The 19,785-nt window shown below is 45.1% G+C and overlaps 2 long non-coding RNA genes across 7 annotated transcripts; both read right to left on the reverse strand.

Annotated features, from left to right (window-relative positions):
- Window positions 1-2,239: 2,239 nt before the first annotated feature.
- On the reverse strand, window positions 2,240-14,213 carry LOC308675683. 6 transcript variants are annotated; one of them, XR_014028192.1, is made up of 4 exons: window positions 13,833-14,213; window positions 6,415-6,671; window positions 5,277-5,415; window positions 2,240-4,701 (listed from the first exon to the last, which is right to left on the reverse strand). It is a non-coding gene; the product is annotated as an uncharacterized lncRNA (long non-coding RNA). The 6 variants fall into 6 exon arrangements; XR_014028193.1 differs by lacking the exon at window positions 13,833-14,213 and adding an exon at window positions 6,867-9,069; XR_014028194.1 differs by lacking the exon at window positions 13,833-14,213 and having other exon boundaries at window positions 6,274-9,061.
- Window positions 14,214-14,604: 391 nt separating this feature from the next.
- LOC308675684 lies at window positions 14,605-17,962 on the reverse strand. Its single transcript, XR_014028198.1, has 4 exons — window positions 17,739-17,962; window positions 16,624-16,762; window positions 15,643-16,040; window positions 14,605-15,491 (listed from the first exon to the last, which is right to left on the reverse strand). It is a non-coding gene; the product is annotated as an uncharacterized lncRNA (long non-coding RNA).
- Between the last annotated feature and the right edge of the window lie 1,823 nt (window positions 17,963-19,785).

Here is a 19,785-nt window from a genome sequence, read left to right on the forward strand (position 1 = left end):
ACCATTAACCCCCATAAACCACCATTAACCCCCATAAACCACCATTGACCCCCATTAACTTCAATAACACCCATTAACCTTCATTAACCACCATTAACCCCCATAAACCACCATTGACCCCCATTAACCTTCATTAACCACCATTAACCCCCATAAACCACCATTGACCCCCATTAACTTCATTAACCCCCATTAACCTTGATTAACCCCCATAAACCACCATTGACCCCCATTAACCTTCATTAAAACCCATTAACCCCATTAACCTTCATTAGCCACCATTAACCCCCATAAACCACCATTGACCCCCATAAACCACCATTGACCCCCATTAACTTCATTAACCCCCATTAACCTTCATTAACCACCATTAAACCCCATAAACCACCATTAACCCCCATAAACCACCATTGACCCCCATTAACTGCACTAACCCCCATTAACCCCCATTAACCCCCATAAACCACCATTGACCCCCATTAACCTTCATTAAAACCCATTAGCCCCATTAACCTGCCTTAGCCACCATTAACCCCCATAAACCACCATTGACCCCCATAAACCACCATTCACCCCCATAAACCACCATTGACCCCCATTAACTGCACTAACTCCCATTAACCACCATTCAAGTTCAGTAACAACAATTAACCCCCATAAACCACCATTGACCCCCATAAACCACCATTGACCCCCATTAACCTTCATTAACCACCATTAACCCCCATAAACCACCATTAACCCCCATAAACCAACATTGACACCCATTAACCTTCATTAAACACCATTAACCCCCATAAACCACCATTAACCCCCATAAACCACCATTGACCCCCATTAACTGCAGTAACACCCATTAACCACCATTAACCACCATTGACCCCCATTAACTTCATTAACACACATTAACCCCATTAACCTTAATTAACCACCATTAACCCCCTTAAACCACCATTGACCCACATTAACTGCATTAACCACAATTAACACCCATTAACCCCCATTAATGCCCATAAACCACCATTGACTCCCATAAACCACTATTAAGTGCATTAACCCCCATTGACTCGCAATTTACTCCATTAAAACCCATTAACCACCATTAACAACCATTAACCCCCATTGACCACTATTAGTCCTATTAAACCCCATTAACAACAATTGACCATTATTAATCCATTAACTCCCATCAATAACAATTAACCCACATTAAACCCCATTAAGCACAATTGAAGTTGGGGGGGGGGAATGATTAAGAAGGACGGACCAAAAGGCCGTGGGGGACTGCAAATTTGAACGGACAGGAAGTCCGCCATGCTAAGAACGGAAGTAAGCGGGGAGGATAAAAAAGAACGGACCAAAAGGCCCTGGGGGACTGCAAATTTGACGGACAGGAAGTCCCCATGATGGGAACGGAAGCTGGAGGGATAATTAAGAAGGACGTACCAATAGGCCCTGGGGGACTGCAAATTTGACGGACAGGAAGTCGGCCATGATGGAAACGGAAGTTAGAGGGATGATAAAGAAGGACGGACCAGCAGGCCCTGGGGGACTGCAAATTTGACGGACAGGAAGTCTTTATGATGGGAACGGAAGTTGGAGGGATAATTAAAAAGAACGGACCAAAAGGCCCTGGGGGACTGCAAATTTGACGGACAGGAAGTCCCCATGATGGGAACGGAAGTTGAAGGGATAATTAAGAAGAACGTACCAATAGGCCCTGGGGGACTGCAAATTTCAACGGACAGGAAGTCCGCCATGATGGGAACGGAAGTTGGAGGGATAATTAAGAAGAACGTACCAATAGGGCCTGGGGGACTGCAAATTTGACCGGACAGGAAGTCCGCCATCCTGGTAACGGAAGTTAGGGGAATGATTAAGAAGAACGGAACGGAAGTCAGCCATGATGGAAAGGTAATTTTTCACAGGCCCAGGGGGACGGACAGGAAGTGCGCCATGCTCTGTGAAAGGGGACGCTCTGCCCTTTGTTGCTTCGCTTATCGGAGTCCCGATGCTAGGCAAAAGGCCTACGACGTCCTCAATGATAATTCTATGGGACGGAAAACCGTGCCCTCCTGTGGTAAAACCGGGTATTGCGGCCTCCGAAGGAAATAATCCTTTTTAAACGGCGTTTTGAGGTTATTACCTTTCTTTATTATTACCGCCTTATTAACATAAATAGGGGGACGGGTGACCCTTTTGCTGAGACACAGGCGCAGAATAAGAGGACCAAATATTGATAAGGTTTGATTAATAGAGAATAATAATCTTAAAACGCCACTTGAAAGGTTGATTTATTTTGGTGGCTGCTACGCCGGCGTATACCACAGGAGGGCACTGTTTTCCGTCCCTTAGCGATAGCGGCGTTGAGGCCTTCGAAAAGGTTTACCGTGGTCTCGGTGATAATGTTATGGGACGGAAAACTGCCATCCTGTCGTCAAAGCGGGAGTTGCGGCCGCGAAAATAAAAAAATATTTTTAGTAGCGTTTTAAATGGACGGTCTACTAACTTGTTGATCGGACGTGAATTCCGCCGTGCCCGCAAGGTCGCCGCGAAAGGAACTTGGGCGATGACTAAGAAGAAATGACCGCAAGTCGGCCGTGATGGAAAGGTTCAAAGAAGTGGAGGACGGCCGATATCGACGAACAGGAAGTGCGTCGGGCACAGAAGGTCTCTCGGAGATTATTCGTGAAGAACGAGCCGGCTGACGCGTAGAATGGTGACGCTTTGGCTGACGCTCTGCGCTTTTTGGGGCTTCTCGGTGTCCCGATCTTAGGCGAAAGACCTCTATGTTAATGGTGTGGGACGGAAAACGGTGCCCTCCTGTGGTCAAACGGGGTATTGCTGCCGCCGAAACAAAAAATCCTTTTTAATGGCGTTTTAACTTCTCCTTTTTATTAATGCTTTATTATTACATATGAATATTAACGCCTCGTTATTAATATTAATGTTAAAACGGAACCCGTTTGCTGCAACGCAGGCGAGGAAGAACAAATCCTTCTTCAGAAGCCTTAAAGCGAATTAAGCCTTACGTTGGCCTGTTAATATTAATAATTTTAATAATATATAATGATTTAAAAATGCCGTTAAAAAGGTTTTTTTTATATTTTTAATGTATTTATTTTTTGACGGAAGGATTCGGAGTTATCTTGCTATGCAAAAAACGTTTTGTTGCGTCCTTGTTAATTTCCCAGGAAATTACTGGTTAACGATATGGGAAATAGCGGGTACTAGCAGAATTGCTAAATTTTGAGAAGCGTGGACCTGATCGATAATTGGGATGGAAACGCTGGGGAGCTTACGTAAAACGGGAAGTTGAAGTAAGGTTTCTTTTTAAAAGGAAGGCTTCCTAACGCGTCTTCGTTTAGAATGGTAGATTTGTGACCGTTTGACTATTTTAAATTATTCCGGTTGTGTGTGCTTTCTTACGCGTGTGGGAATGCAAATTCAGACTGACCCTTCCGCACGCAAGCAATTGTCTTTTTCTGAAAATTCCCCGCTTATCTTTAGAATATGAATAAATTAATTTTAATGCTTGGCCGTTGCAGAATGCAGACAAATGCGTCTTCGCCCGATAATGGTTTGTTGTTGCCTTTTCTACAGATCCTCGCCTTTAGGCTTTAATTATATCGATAAAATAAAAATTAAAGTACTCCTGGTTTGATTTTTCAATCTAATTATTTAATGTTATTTGGACTCCTATATATTATACAAAATAGGATTTGGAATGAGACGTCATATTTTACCTTCTTAAGATATATCTATGTGCTATGTAGGCTTACTTTCCACAAATGTACTTTTCTCATTAAAAATGATTTTTTTCTTCCCTAGCGATATGTTCCGTGTTTAATATTTTCAAATGGTTTCTTTGTATGTTTCAGTCGTCCGAGTCGTGGTTATCCCAAAGATCCTTTTTCCAGACGCGAACGGAATCCCGTTCATTTCTGAAGATGTTTCGCCTCTCGTCTGAAAACCCGCTTCGCCTCTGATTAGATAGTGGGGAATGGAAGGATTTATATTCCCTGCGGACGGCTGGTCCTTTTAGAGTCTCTTCAGATCTTTCCACCGACTCGGTTTCCACAAAGACCGAACCCCATCCTCTCACGCTGGCTCCACAGACTTATTTCTCCATCTACAGCTGCAGCACGTGACTATACATATAACAATATTTTTTTCTCGGTAAATACTAAAACTTTACTTCTCATCAGCTTTCACATAGATTTACAGAGAAGGCAGGAGATGAAAGCAGCAAAAAATGGGTTGAGGAAAGCAGAGCAGATCAAAGCGGAACAAAAGAACCCACCTGCTTGGAGACAAAAAGGCACAGCTGCAGCAAGTCTGCATCCCGGGAGGCAGAAGGGCTTGGCCTCCAGGGCGCAGGCGAGGAGGCCTGCCCGGCAGTAGCGAGGGCGGCAGCTTGCCTGAACGAACAGGTTTCACGCGTTGACCCGAGTGGGAATTTGTGGTTTCCTGAATCGGCCGCGCCGGCCTGGTGTACGCCTCGTGTTAAGCCGAGACTGAATGCTGGGGCTACCGTGATCTAGGAAGCCCCTGAAGTCTTCCGTGGATGGTCTGTCGAAGGCTGGTTGAACGAAACTTCCCAAAGCCGACCACGTTGGCGAGGACATGACCGATCGGGCAATAGATGTTTTCCTTCGTCTCTAGGCCGTGTGGGTGAAGCAACTCCTCTTCTACTCCTGTCTGTTAAGAGAAGTGAATTATGAGATCCTCTTGTTTAAATTTTTTGCTTGTGGATTGGAAAGGCAAACTGAGACACCAGAGCCTCAAACTGAAACTGCGGGTGAAAAAAGTCCACTTGGGGAGAATATAGAGTTGCTTAAAAGCTTACAATTTATGTATTGTTTTGTTTTCTTTTTCTTTTTCCTCTTGCTTCCTTCTCGTAGAGGATGGGCTTCCCTGTGGCTCACAAGGCTCTCTGTGACTACAGAGCAGCCCTCTGGCTAACTGCTCCCGGACTGCTTTTCAGTCAATAAGGGTCTCTGTGGATATTCTGCTACTAACTAGCGTAGACAAAATCTGGCAGAGCGTAACAACATTGTGGCGGTATTTTAAAAGGCAAATGTTTGATTTTAAAGAAAGTATCGGCAGGGGCCTGGAAAGTTTGTTACTCCCTCTGTGAAAAACTCAGATGCCACATTATATCTCAAGAACAAAATAGATCGTTACAGCGTTGGCAGAGCCAGAAGCGATGGAGAGTGCTGCTGAGAAGATCAGAGCGGACCGTAGGCACGTAACACAAAACACCGGCTCCTTACCTCTAAACTCCAACCTCTCGCTGTCCCCCGTGGCCGAAAGCATAGGGTGGTCACCTTGGCGTTTAACTTTCCAAGGGGCAGGCTGATCAAAGGTCTTCGCAGAAGAGCTCCGTGCCTGCATCAACTGAGCGGCCTAGTTCTAGAAAGTGGGAGCAACAAGTGTTACACAGACTGCTTTTTGCCCAAAAAAGGGCTAAAGACAAATGCAAAATAGCTACTGAAGTTGCCCCTACGCTCGGAAAAACAGTGCTGACTCAATAGGACCCAAAATACTATCGGAAACACCCTGGGTTTTCTTATGCCACCTGCTTGCTGCAAAGCTACCTGCTTGCCTGTCTCGTGTCCTCCTTTCTGTTTTGGATTCTGCTGCTAAGAGGGCCCTGGAGGTCATTTCTGACTCCCACCCACCCCCGGCCAGAAAGTAAAGCATCGGCCCCTAGGAAAGGCCTTCTCTGCATACCTACCGGACTCTGTGACAGGACCCTGGAGAGCGGCTCTTAACTGAGTTTCCACATGAAACTTAACCTGATGATTAATTTGAACTAATTTCAGTGGCATAATTTTGCTCCGATTTCCACTTTATGATGTGAAATGTGATGATGTGCTTCAACCCAAAAACCTAGAACTAAGGAGAAACTTCCTGACAGTTAGAACAATTAACCGGTGGAACAACCTGCCTCCAGAAGTGGTGAATGCTCAAAAACTGGATGTTTTTAAGAAGAGACTGGGCAGCCATTTATCTAAAATGGTATAGGGTTTCCTGAGCATGGGGGTGGACTAGATGACCACCAGGGTCCCTTCAAACTCTGTGGTTCTGTAAGTTCTGCCTAAGCAGGGGATTGGACTAGATGACCTCCAAGGTCCCTTCCTATTATTATTATTATTATTATTATTATTATTATTATTATTATTAATTATTATTACTATTATTATTATTATTTATTATTATTATTAAAAAGAAACTATTATTATTATTATTAAAAAGAAACGTAACTACGTACAATCTCCTTAAAGAAATAGCAGGGCAGGTCAAGCAAAACTATTCTTGAATGAAAACATCTTCGTTTGGTGGACGGGGGTCAGCGGGGTACACTTTTAAGAGGAACCTATTAAGACCTTATACAGAGAAGTGCCATACCGCTCGTTCTTCTACATCCGGGAGTGGGGCACTGGGAAAACACCATCAAACGGCTGCCTTGCTTGACAGCCTTCGAGGAGACCCCCGAGACGGGACGGAACGCCATTCCGGACCCGGACGCCAAAATACCTTGAGTGCCGGCCCCGGCTCTAAAAAGGAGCTCCGCGATCTTTGCAGCACAACAGAAGGCGCGGCTGAGCTAACAAGAAGTCCGCCATGGCGAGAAAGTCGCAGCGAAAGGAAGTTGGCCGGGAAGACTAAAAGGAACGGACAGGAAGTCGGCCATTTCGAGGTCTTTGTAAAAGGGGACGCTCTGCGCTTTGTGCCTTCGCTTCTCGGTGTCCCCATCCTAGGCAAAAGGCCTACGACGGCCTCAATATTAATTCTATGGGTCGCGAAACCGTGCCCTCCTGTGGTCAAACCCGGTATTGCGGCCGCCGAAAGAAATAAACCTTTTAAATGGCATTTTAAATCTACGGTCTAACGTTGATCGGATGTGATGTCCGCCGGGCCCAGAAAGTCGCCGCGAAAGGAAGTTGGAGGATGACTAAGAAGAATGGACCGGAAAACGGCCATCGTGGAAAGGACAGGAAGCCCACCATGAAGATGTCTCTCTCTGAAAGGAAGTTAGGGGAATGATCAAAAAGGACCGGAAGTCAGCCGTCATGGAAGGGACCTATTTCAAAAGTCCTGGGGGACGGCCGATATCGACGGACAGGAAGTCAGCCGGGCCGAGTTCTCTCGAAGATTACACGGGAGGAACGAGACGGCGCACATGCGCAGAAGGCCGACGGGAGCGGCTCATCCTTCTCGAGGAAGTAAAAAGCGGCAACACTTTGGCTGGCGCTCTGCGCTTTGGTGCTTCGCTTCTCGGTGTTTCCAACCTAGGCAAAAGGCCTACGGGGGCATCAATACTAATGCTATGGGATGCAAAAGCGTGCCCTCCTGTGGTCAAACCGGGTATTGCGGCCGCCGAAAAAGAAACCTTTTTTAATGGCGTTTAAGGTTATTTTTCTCTATCATTATTAGTAATAACTTCGAAAAGGCCTACGATGGCCTCCATGCTAATGCTATTGAATAGAAAGGTGGTTTTTCAAAGGACCTGGGAGACGACGGATTTCATCGGACAGGAAGCCCACCATGCCGAAGTCTCTCTCTGAAAGGAAGTTAGGGGAATGATCAAAAACGGAAGGACCGGAAGTCAGCCGTGATAGATAGGTCCTATTTCAAAAGTCTTGGGGGACTGCCGATATCGACGGACAGGAAGTTCGCCGGGCCGAGAAGGTCTCTCGGACATTACAAGGGAGGAACGAGATGTCGCACATTGCAAAAGGCCGACCGGAGCGGCTCGTCCTTTTCGGAGAAGGGTAGAGCGGCGACGCTTTGGCTGACGCTCTGCGCTTTGGTGCTTCGCTTCTCGGTGTCCCGATCCTAGGCAAAAGGCCTACGGGGGCATCGATACTAATGCGATGGGACTGAAAAGCGTGCCCTCCTGTGGTCAAACCGGGTATTGCGACCGCCAAAAAGAAATACACCTTTTAAATAGGATTTTAAGGTTATTATTCTCCATCTTTATTATTAACGCCTTATTAATGTTAATATTGATAATAATGCATTATTGATATTAATAGGGTGACAGATGGCTGAGACACAGGCACAGAATTAAATAGTATTAATAAGGTTCTGTTAATAAAGAATAATCATCTTACAATGCCATTTAAAAGATTTATTCCATTTGGTGGCTGCCGTACCCGCTTGGACCAACGGAGAGCACGTTTTTCTGTCCCTTAGAGATAGCACTGAGGCCATCTAAAAGGCGTACTACGATGCCCACGATTGCTAATGCTATGGGACGGGAGACTGTCAAAGCATATATTGCAGCAGCCACCAAAAGAAAGAAACCTTTTAAAGGCTTTTGAAGCAGGATTCCTTCTTCTGTGCCTGTTCTGTACTCCTTGGGGGACTGAAAATAGTGCCGTCCTGTGTTCCAGTCACAATTAATAAACCTTTTTAATGACATTTTAAGGTTATTTTTCTGTATCTTTATTATTAACAACTTATTATTAATAGGGCAACGGGAGGTCCGTTTGCTGCAACACAGGCACAGACGGAGTCCTGCTTCAAAAGCCTTAAACAAAGTTAAGGAGGACTACGATGCCCTATTAATATTATTAAAGTTTAAATAATAAGGAATAACCTTAAAATGCCATTTAAAAGATTTATTTCTTTTGGTGGCTGCCAAAAGAATCTCAGAAGATTTAAGAATAGGGTAATTGTGCATCTCTTGGACTGAGCTACGACCTGAAACCTATACTGATGCTTAATTTGAACTAATTTCAGTGGCATAATGTTGCTCTGAATTTCACTTGATTTAAAAAGAAAAGTACTGCTGTTGCAGGCAGGCACCGTTACAGTTATGCTTCTGTATTGTTTTATTTTAAAAGTGTGGACAGCAATTAAGCCTAATGATTTGCAAAATTTGATTTAGAGTTTTACATTTGTTTCTAAGTTATTTTTTATCTAGGCAGCTTTTGTTTCTTCTACCGTCAAAGTTCTTCACAAAAAACACTAACGTTGTAATCTATAAACATTAATGCCGTTGAAATCGGTCTTATAATTACACAAGAGGATTGTTCAGAAATCAAAAGTTCGCCAAAGGACATGCCTTCTTATCTTGTCTCTAAATACCTGCAAACTGGGGCCCGCGAGCACCATCCGAAGATTCTGCTGCACGGCCTGGCAGGCACGCCAGAAAGGGCCCTTCCCGGTAGACTGCCGAGCTCTGCTCCTGGGAAGGCCCTTGGAAAGGTCCCTCCTGCTATTTCCCACCAAAACTGCAATATTGAGAGTGGTGGCCGTCAAAACCTCCCACCGTGTTTCCCGCTGCCTCTTGCTCCCAACTCGGCTCCCAACCTTACTCAATTTCCATCCCCAACTCCTTAAAAGGAAAAGCCTTAACCTTGCTGAAATGGCAAAAAAGGAAAAAAAATCCTCAAGGACAACTTATCTGTTTTCCTGAGTTCCTTCTTAACGGCCACGGCAGGGCAGGTCACCTGTCCGGGGGAGGCTCTAGGCTGCAAATCCAGGGAACGTAACCTTCTTTCTCCACTGCCTTTCGGCCTGCAGGCCTTTGTAGGAGGGGCCTCTTACCCTTCCTCCTCACCCAAGGGACTGCTACCTCAGTCGGTGCAGCTGTGATTGAGGAAGTTAGCAAAATTGCAAGCTGGACTCTGCAAAGACCCGAGTCTCCTGTTGCCCGCAGAGACCTGCTTTTCCTTTCTTTTACCTCTGGGCGGTGGGCGGGCTTCCCCCCACGCTGCGACCTGGAGAGGAAAGGGAGGAATCTCCTGTCCTTCCTAACCCTGACTTGCTTTGCGCAAAGTTCTACAAAGTTAGATGGATGGCAAACAAATCAATAAATTCCATGATAAACCTTTAAGGCACCAATATGTTATATACATTTTCAAAATAAATTATATGTATTTTTATATCAATTTACATTTATCATTTCTTAATAAAAAGTACACAATTTATTTCAATTAGAAATTTAATATTCAATGTACATTAATATAGATATCTCAAAGGGATATCCTTTACAAACATCAAATATAAACATAAACACCCAGATGCAAACAAAGTCATTACTAAAACCCTAACCCCGTAAACCACCTTTGACCCCCATTAACTTCATTAACACACATTAACCCCATTAACGTTCATTAACCACCGTTAACCCCCTTAAACCACCATTGACCCACATTAACTGCATTAACCACAATTAACCCCCATAAACCACCATTAACCCCCATAAACCACCCTTGACCCCCGTTAACTTCATTAAAACGCATTAACCCCCATAAACCACCATTGACCCCCATTAAGTGCATTAACACCCATTAACCCCCAGTAACCTTCATTAACCACCATTAACCCCCTTAAACCACCATTGACCCACATTAACTTCATTAACACCCATTAACCCCCATAAACCACCATTGACCCCCATTAAGTGCATTAACACCCATTAACCCCCAGTAACCTTCATTAACCCCCAATAACCCCCATAAACCACCATTGACCCCCATTAACTGCACTGACACCTATTAACCCCCATTAACCTTCAGTAACCACCATTAACCCCCATAAACCACCATTGACCCCCATTAACTTCATTAACACCCATTAACCCCCATTAACCTTCATTAGCCACCATTAACCCGCATAAACCACCATTGACCCCCATTAACTTCATTAACACACATTAACCCCCATTAACCTTCATTAACCACCATTAACCCCCTTAAACCACCATTGACCCACATTAACTGCATTAACCGCAATTAACCCCCATTAACACCAATTAACTCCCATAAACCACCCTTGACCCCCATTAACTTCATTAACCCCCATAAACCACCATTGACCCCCATTAACTGCACTAACGCCTATTAACCCCCATTAACCTTCATTAACCACCATTAACCCCCATAAACAACCATTGACACCCATTAAGTGCATTAACACCCATTAACCCCCAGTAACCTTCATTAACCCCCATTAACCCCCATAAACCACCATTGACCACCATTAACTGCACTAACACCTATTAACCCCATTAACCTTCATTAACCACCATCAACCCCCATAAACCACCATTAACCCCCATTAACTTCATTAACACCCATTAACACCCATACACCACCATTGACCCGCATTAAGTGCATTAACACCCATTAACCCCCATTAACCTTTATTAGCCACCATTAACCCCCATAAACCACCATTGACACCCATTAACTGCACTAACACCCATTAACCAGCATTAACCTTCAGTAACCACAATTAACCCCCATAAACCAACACTGACCCCCTTTAACTTCAATAACACCCATTAACCCCATTAACCTTCATTAACCACCATTAACCCCCATAAACCACCATTGACCCCCATTAACTTCATTAACACCCATTAACCACCATTAACCTTCATTAACCACCATTAACCCCCTTAAACCACCATTGACCCACATTAACTGCATTAACCCCCATTAACCCCCATAAACCACCATTGACCTCCATTAACTGCACTAACACCCATTAACCACCATTAACCTTCAGTAACCACAATTAACCCCCATAAACCACCATTGACCCCCTTTAACTTCATTAACACCCATTAACCCCCATTAACCTTCATTAACCACCATTAACCCCCATAAACCACCATTGTCACCCAGTAACCTTCATTAACGCCCATTAACCCCCATAAACCACCATTGACCCCCATTAACTTCATTAACACCCATTAACCACCATTAACCTTCATTAACCACCATTAACCCCCTTAAACCACCATTGACCCACATTAACTGCATTAACCCCCATTAACCCCCATAAACCACCATTGACCTCCATTAACTGCACTAACACCCATTAACCACCATTAACCTTCATTAGCCACCATTAAACCCCATTAACCCCCATTGACCCCCATAAACCACCATTGACCCCCATTAACTTCATTAACACCCATTAACCCCCATTAACCTTCATTAGCCACCATTAACCCCCATAAACCACCATTGACCCCATTAACTTCATTAACACACATTAGCCCCCATTAACCTTCATTAACCACCATTAACCGCCTTAAACCACCATTGACCCACATTAACTGCATTAACGTCAATTAACACCCATTAACCCCCATTAATGCCCATAAACCACCATTGACCCCCATAAACCACCATTAAGTGCATTAACCCCCATTGACTCGCAATTTACTCCATTAAAACCCATTAACCGCCATTAACAACCATTAACCCCCATTGACCACTATTAGTCCTATTAAACCCCATTAACAACAATTGACCATTATTAATCCCATTAACCCCTATTAATAACAATTAACCGACATGAAACCCCATTAAGCACAATTGAAGTTGGAGGGGGGAATGATTAAGAACGGACCAAAAGGCCCTGGGGGACTGCAAATTTCAACGGACAGGAAGTCCGCCATGCTAAGAACGGAAGTAAGCGGGGATGATAAAAATGAACGGACAAAAAGGCCCTGGGGGACTGCAAATTTGACGGACAGGAAGTCCCCATGAAGGAACGGAAGCTGGAGGGATAATTAAGAAGAACGTACCAATAGGCCCTGGGGGACTGCAAATTTCAACGGACAGGAAGTCGGCCATGATGGAAACGGAAGTTAGCGGGATGATAAAAAAGGACGGACCAGAAGGCCCTGGGGGACTGCAAATTTCAACGGACAGGAAGTCGGCCATGATGGAAACGGAAGTTAGCGGGATGATAAAAAAGAACGGACCAGAAGGCCCTAGGGGACTGCAAATTTGACGGACAGGAAGTCCCCATGATAGGAACGGAAGCTGGAGGGATAATTAAGAAGGACGTACCAATAGGCCCTGGGGGACTGCAAATTTCAACGGACAGGAAGTCGGCCATGATGGAAACGGAAGTTAGCGGGATGATAAAAAAGAACGGACCAGAAGGCCCTGGGGGACTGCAAATTTCAACGGACAGGAAGTCGGCCATGATGGAAACGGAAGTTAGCGGGATGATAAAAAAGAACGGACCAGAAGGCCCTGGGGGACTGCAAATTTCAACGGACAGGAAGTCCCCATGATGGGAACGGAAGTGGGAGGAATAATTAAGAAGGACGTACCAATAGGCCCTGGGGGACTGCAAATTTCAACGGACAGGAAATCGGCCATGATGGAAACGGAAGTTAGGGGGATGATAAAAAAGAACGGAACGGAAGTCAGCCATGATGGAAAGGTAATTTTTCCACAGGCCCGGGGGGACGGTAAGTTTAAACGGACAGGAAGTGCGCCTTGCTGGGAAGGTCTCTGTGAAAGGGGACGCTCTGCCCTTTGTTGCTTCGCTTATCGGAGTCCCGATGCTAGGCAAAAGGCCTACGACGTCCTCAATGATAATTCTATGGGACGGAAAACCGTGCCCTCCTGTGGTAAAACCGGGTATTGCGGCCTCCGAAGGAAATAATCCTTTTTAAACGGCGTTTTGAGGTTATTACCTTTCTTTATTATTACCGCCTTATTAACATAAATAGGGGGACGGGTGACCCTTTTGCTGAGACACAGGCGCAGAATAAAAGGACCAAATATTGATAAGGTTTGATTAATAGAGAATAATAATCTTAAAACGCCACTTGAAAGGTTGATTTATTTTGGTGGCTGCTACGCCGGCGTATACCACAGGAGGGCACTGTTTTCCGTCCCTTAGCGATAGCGGCTTTGAGGCCTTCGAAAAGGTTTACCGTGGTCTCGGTGATAATGTTATGGGACGGAAAACTGCCGTCCTGTCGTCAAAGCGGGAGTTGCGGCCGCGAAAATAAAAAAAATATTTTTAGTAGCGTTTTAAATGGACGGTCTACTAACTTGTTGATCGGACGTGAATTCCGCCGTGCCCGCAAGGTCGCCGCGAAAGGAACTTGGGCGATGACTAAGAAGAAATGACCGCAAGTCGGCCGTGATGGAAAGGTCCTATTTCAAAGAACTGGAGGACGGCCGATATCGACGAACAGGAAGTGCGTCGGGCACAGAAGGTCTCTCGGAGATTATTCGTGAAGAACGAGCCGGCGTAGAATGGTGACGCTTTGGCTGACGCTCTGCGCTTTTTGGGGCTTCTCTTCTCGGTGTCGCGATCTTAGGCGAAAGACCTCCCGCGGCCTCTATGTTAATGGTGTGGGACGGAATACGGTGCCCTCCTGTGGTCAAACGGGGTATTGCTGCCGCCGAAACAAAAAATCCTTTTTAATGGCGTTTTAACTTCTCCTTTTTATTAATGCTTTATTATTACATATGAATATTAACTCTTCGTTATTAATATTAATGTTTAAACGGAACCCGTTTGCTGCAACGCAGGCGCAGAAGAACAAATCCTTCTTCAGAAGCCTTAAAGCGAATTAAGCCCTACGTTGGCCTGTTAATATTAATAATTTTAATAATATATAATGATTTAAAAATGCCGTTAAAAAGGTTTTTTTTATATTTTTAATGTATTTATTTTTTGACGGAAGGATTCGGAAAGTTATCTTCCTATGCAAAAAGCGTTTTGTTGCGTCCTTGTTAATTTCCCAGGAAATTACTGGTTAACGATATGGGAAATAGCGTGTACTAGCAGAATTGCTAAATTTTGAGAAGCGTGGACCTGATTGATAATTGGGATGGAAACGCTGGGGAGCTTACGTAAAACGGGAAGATGAAGTAAGGTTTCTTTTTAAAAGGAAGGCTTCCTAACGCGTCTTCGTTTAGAATGGTAGATTTGTGACCGTTTGACTATTTTAAATTATTCCGGTTGTGTGTGCGTTCTTACGCGTGTGGGAATGCAAATTCAGACTGACCCTTCCGCACGCAAACAATTGTCTTTTTCTGAAAATTCCCCGCTTATCTTTAGAATATGAATAAATTAATTTTAATGCTTGGCCGTTGCAGAATGCAGACAAAGGCGTCTTCGCCCGATATTGGTTTGTTGTTGCCTTTTCTACAGATCCTCGCCTTTAGGCTTTAATTATATCGATAAAATAAAAATTAAAGTACTCCTGGTTTGATTTTTCAACCTAATTATTTAATGTTATTTGGACTCCTATATATTATGCAAAATAGGATTTGGAATGAGACGTCATATTTTACCTTCTTAAGATATATCTATGTGCTATGTAGGCTTACTTTCCACAAATGTACTTTTCTCATAAAAAATGATTTTTTTGTTCCCTAGCGATATGTTCCGTGTTTAATATTTTCAAATGGTTTCTTTGTATGTTTCAGTCGTCCGAGTCGTGGTTATCCCAAAGATCCTTTTTCCAGACGCGAACGGAATCCCGTTCATTTCTGAAGATGTTTCGCCTCTCGTCTGAAAACCCGCTTCGCCTCTGATTAGATAGTGGGGAATGGAAGGATTTATATTCCCTGCGGACGGCTGGTCCTTTTAGAGTCTCTTCAGATCTTTCCACCGACTCGGTTTCCACAAAGACCGAACCCCATCCTCTCACGCTGGCTCCACAGACTTATTTCTCCATCTACAGCTGCAGCACGTGACTATACATATAACAATTTTTTTTTCTCGGTAAATACTAAAACTTTACTTCGCATCAGCTTTCACATAGATTTACAGAGAAGGCAGGAGATGAAAGCAGCAAAAATGGGTTGAGGAAAGCAGAGCAGATCAAAGCGGAACAAGAGAACCCACCTGCTTGGAGACAAAAAGGCACAGCTGCAGCAAGTCTGCATCCCGGGAGGCAGAAGGGCTTGGCCTCCAGGGCGCAGGCGAGGAGGCCTGCCCGGCAGTAGCGAGGGCGGCAGCTTGCCTGAACAAACAGGTTTCACGCGTTGACCCGAGTGGGAATTTGTGGTTTCCTGAATCGGCCGCACCGGCCTGGTGTACGCCTCGTGTTAAGCCGAGACCGAATGCTGGGGCTACCGTGATCTAGGAAGCCCCTGAAGTCTTCCGTGGATGGTTTGTCGAAGGCTGGTTGAACGAACCTTCCCGAGGCCAACCACGTTGGCGAGGACATGACCGATCGGGCAATAGATGTTTTCCTTCCTCTATAGGCCGTGTGGGTGAAGCAACTCCTCTTCTACTCCTGTCTGTTAAGAGAAGTGAATTATGAGATCGTCTCGTTTAAATTTTTTGCTTGTGGATTGGAAAGGCAAAATGAGACACCAGAGCCTCAAACTGAGACTGCGGGTGAAAAAAGTCCACTTGGGGAGAATATAGAGTTGTTTAAAAGCTTACAATTTATTTATTGTTTTGTTTTCTTTTTAGCAAAACATCTTTCCTCTTTCTTCCTTCTCATAGAGGATGGGCTTCCCTGTGACTCACAAGGCTCTCTGTGACTACAGAGCTGCCCTCTGGCTAACTGCTCCCGGACTGCTTTTCAGTCAATAAGGGTCTCTGTGGATATTCTGCTACTAACTAGCGTAGACAAAATCTGGCAGAGCGTAACAACATTGTGGCGGTATTTTAAAAGGCAAATCTTTGATTTTAAAGAAAGTATCGGCAGGGGCCTGGAAAGTTTGTTACTCCCTCTGTGAAAAACGCAGATGCCACATTATATCTCAAGAACAAAATAGATCGTTACAGCATTGGCAGAGCCAGAAACGATGGAGAGTGCTGCTGAGAAGATCAGAGTGGACCGTAGGCACGTAACACAAAACACCAGCTCCTTACCTCTAAACTCCAACCTCTCGCTGTCCCCCGTGGCCGAAAGGATAGGGTGGTCACCTTGGTGTTTAACTTTCCAAGGGGCAGGCTGATCAAATGTCTTCGCAGAAGGACTCCATGCCTGCATCAACTAAGCGGCCTAGTTCTAGAAAGTGGGAGCAACAAGTGTTACACAGACTGCTTTTTGCCCCAAAAAGGGCTAAAGACAAATGCAAAACGGCTACTGAAGTTGCCCCTACGCTCGGAAAAACAGTGCTGACTCAAAAGGACCCCAAATACTACTGGAAACACCCTCGGTTTTCTTATGCCGCTTGCTTGCTGCGAAGCTACCTGCTTGCCTGTCTCGTGTCCTCCTTTCTGTTTTGGATTCTGCTGCTAAGAGGGCCCTGGAGGTCATTTCTGACTCCCACCCACCCCCGGCCAGAAAGTAAAGCATCGGCCCCTAGGAAAGTCCCTTCTCTGCATACCTACCGGACTCTGTGACAGGACCCTGGAGAGCGGCTCTTAACTGAGTTTCCGCTTGAAACTTAACCTGATGCTTAATTTGAACTAATTACAGTGGCATCGATTTTCACTTTGTGATGTGAAATGTGATGATGTGCTTCACCCCAAAAACTAGAACTAAGGAGAAACTTCCTGACAGTTAGAACAATTAAGCGGTGGGACAACCTGCCTCCAGAAGTGGTGAATGCGCCAAAACTGGATGTTTTTAAGAAGAGATTGGGCAGCCGTTTGTCTAAAATGGTATAGAGTTTCCTGAGCACGGGGGTGGACTAGATGACCACCAGGATCCCTTCAAACTCTGTGGTTCTGTAAGTTCTGCCTAAGCAGGAGATTGGACTAAATGACCTCCAAGGTCCCTTCCAATTATTATTATTATTATTATTATTATTATTATTATTATTATTATTATTATTTATTATTATTATTATTATTAAAAAGAAACTATTATTATTATTATTAAAAAGAAACGTAACTACGTACAATCTCCTTAAAGAAATAGCAGGGCAGGTCAAGCAAAACTATTCTTGAATGAAAACATCTTCGTTTGGTGGACGGGGGTCAGCGGGGTACACTTTTAAGAGGAACCTATTAAGACCTTATACAGAGAAGTGCCATACCGCTCGTTCTTCTACATCCGGGAGTGGGGCACTGGGAAAACACCATCAAACGGCTGCCTTGCTTGACAGCCTTCGAGGAGACCCCCGAGACGGGACGGAACGCCATTCCGGACCCGGACGCCAAAATACCTTGAGTGCCGGCCCCGGCTCTAAAAAGGAGCTCCGCGATCTTTGCAGCACAACAGAAGGCGCGGCTGAGCTAACAAGAAGTCCGCCATGGCGAGAAAGTCGCAGCGAAAGGAAGTTGGCCGGGAAGACTAAAAGGAACGGACAGGAAGTCGGCCATTTCGAGGTCTTTGTAAAAGGGGACGCTCTGCGCTTTGTGCCTTCGCTTCTCGGTGTCCCCATCCTAGGCAAAAGGCCTACGACGGCCTCAATATTAATTCTATGGGTCGCGAAACCGTGCCCTCCTGTGGTCAAACCCGGTATTGCGGCCGCCGAAAGAAATAAACCTTTTAAATGGCATTTTAAATCTACGGTCTAACGTTGATCGGATGTGATGTCCGCCGGGCCCAGAAAGTCGCCGCGAAAGGAAGTTGGAGGATGACTAAGAAGAATGGACCGGAAAACGGCCATCGTGGAAAGGACAGGAAGCCCACCATGAAGATGTCTCTCTCTGAAAGGAAGTTAGGGGAATGATCAAAAAGGACCGGAAGTCAGCCGTCATGGAAGGGACCTATTTCAAAAGTCCTGGGGGACGGCCGATATCGACGGACAGGAAGTCAGCCGGGCCGAGTTCTCTCGAAGATTACACGGGAGGAACGAGACGGCGCACATGCGCAGAAGGCCGACGGGAGCGGCTCATCCTTCTCGAGGAAGTAAAAAGCGGCAACACTTTGGCTGGCGCTCTGCGCTTTGGTGCTTCGCTTCTCGGTGTTTCCAACCTAGGCAAAAGGCCTACGGGGGCATCAATACTAATGCTATGGGATGCAAAAGCGTGCCCTCCTGTGGTCAAACCGGGTATTGCGGCCGCCGAAAAAGAAACCTTTTTTAATGGCGTTTAAGGTTATTTTTCTCTATCATTATTAGTAATAACTTCGAAAAGGCCTACGATGGCCTCCATGCTAATGCTATTGAATAGAAAGGTGGTTTTTCAAAGGCCCTGGGAGACGACGGATTTCATCGGACAGGAAGCCCACCATGCCGAAGTCTCTCTCTGAAAGGAAGTTAGGGGAATGATCAAAAACGGAAGGACCGGAAGTCAGCCGTGATAGATAGGTCCTATTTCAAAAGTCTTGGGGGACTGCCGATATCGACGGACAGGAAGTTCGCCGGGCCGAGAAGGTCTCTCGGACATTACACGGGAGGAACGAGATGTCGCACATTGCAAAAGGCCGACCGGAGCGGCTCGTCCTTTTCGGAGAAGGGTAGAGCGGCGACGCTTTGGCTGACGCACTGCGCTTTGGTGCTTTGCTTCTCGGTGTCTCGATCCTAGGCAAAAGGCCTACGGGGGCATCGATACTAATGCGATGGGACTGAAAAGCGTGCCCTCCTGTGGTCAAACCGGGTATTGCGACCGCCAAAAAGAAATACACCTTTTAAATAGGATTTTAAGGTTATTATTCTCCATCTTTATTATTAACGCCTTATTAATGTTAATATTGATAATAATGCATTATTGATATTAATAGGGTGACAGATGGCTGAGACACAGGCACAGAATTAAATAGTATTAATAAGGTTCTGTTAATAAAGAATAATAATCTTACAATGCCATTTAAAAGATTTATTCCATTTGGTGGCTGCCGTACCCGCTTGGACCAACGGAGAACACGTTTTTCTGTCCCTTAGAGATAGCACTGAGGCCATCTAAAAGGCGTACTACGATGCCCACGATTGCTAATGCTATGGGACGGGAGACTGTCAAAGCATATATTGCAGCAGCCACCAAAAGAAATAAACCTTTAAAGGCTTTTGAAGCAGGATTCCTTCTTCTGTGCCTGTTCTGTACTCCTTGGGGGACTGAAAATAGTGCCGTCCTGTGTTCCAGTCACAATTAATAAAACTTTTTAATGACATTTTAAGGTTATTTTTCTGTATCTTTATT

Source organism: Vipera berus (genome assembly GCF_964194415.1).
Source record: "Vipera berus genome assembly, chromosome: 17".
Lineage (NCBI taxonomy): Eukaryota > Metazoa > Chordata > Lepidosauria > Squamata > Viperidae > Vipera > Vipera berus.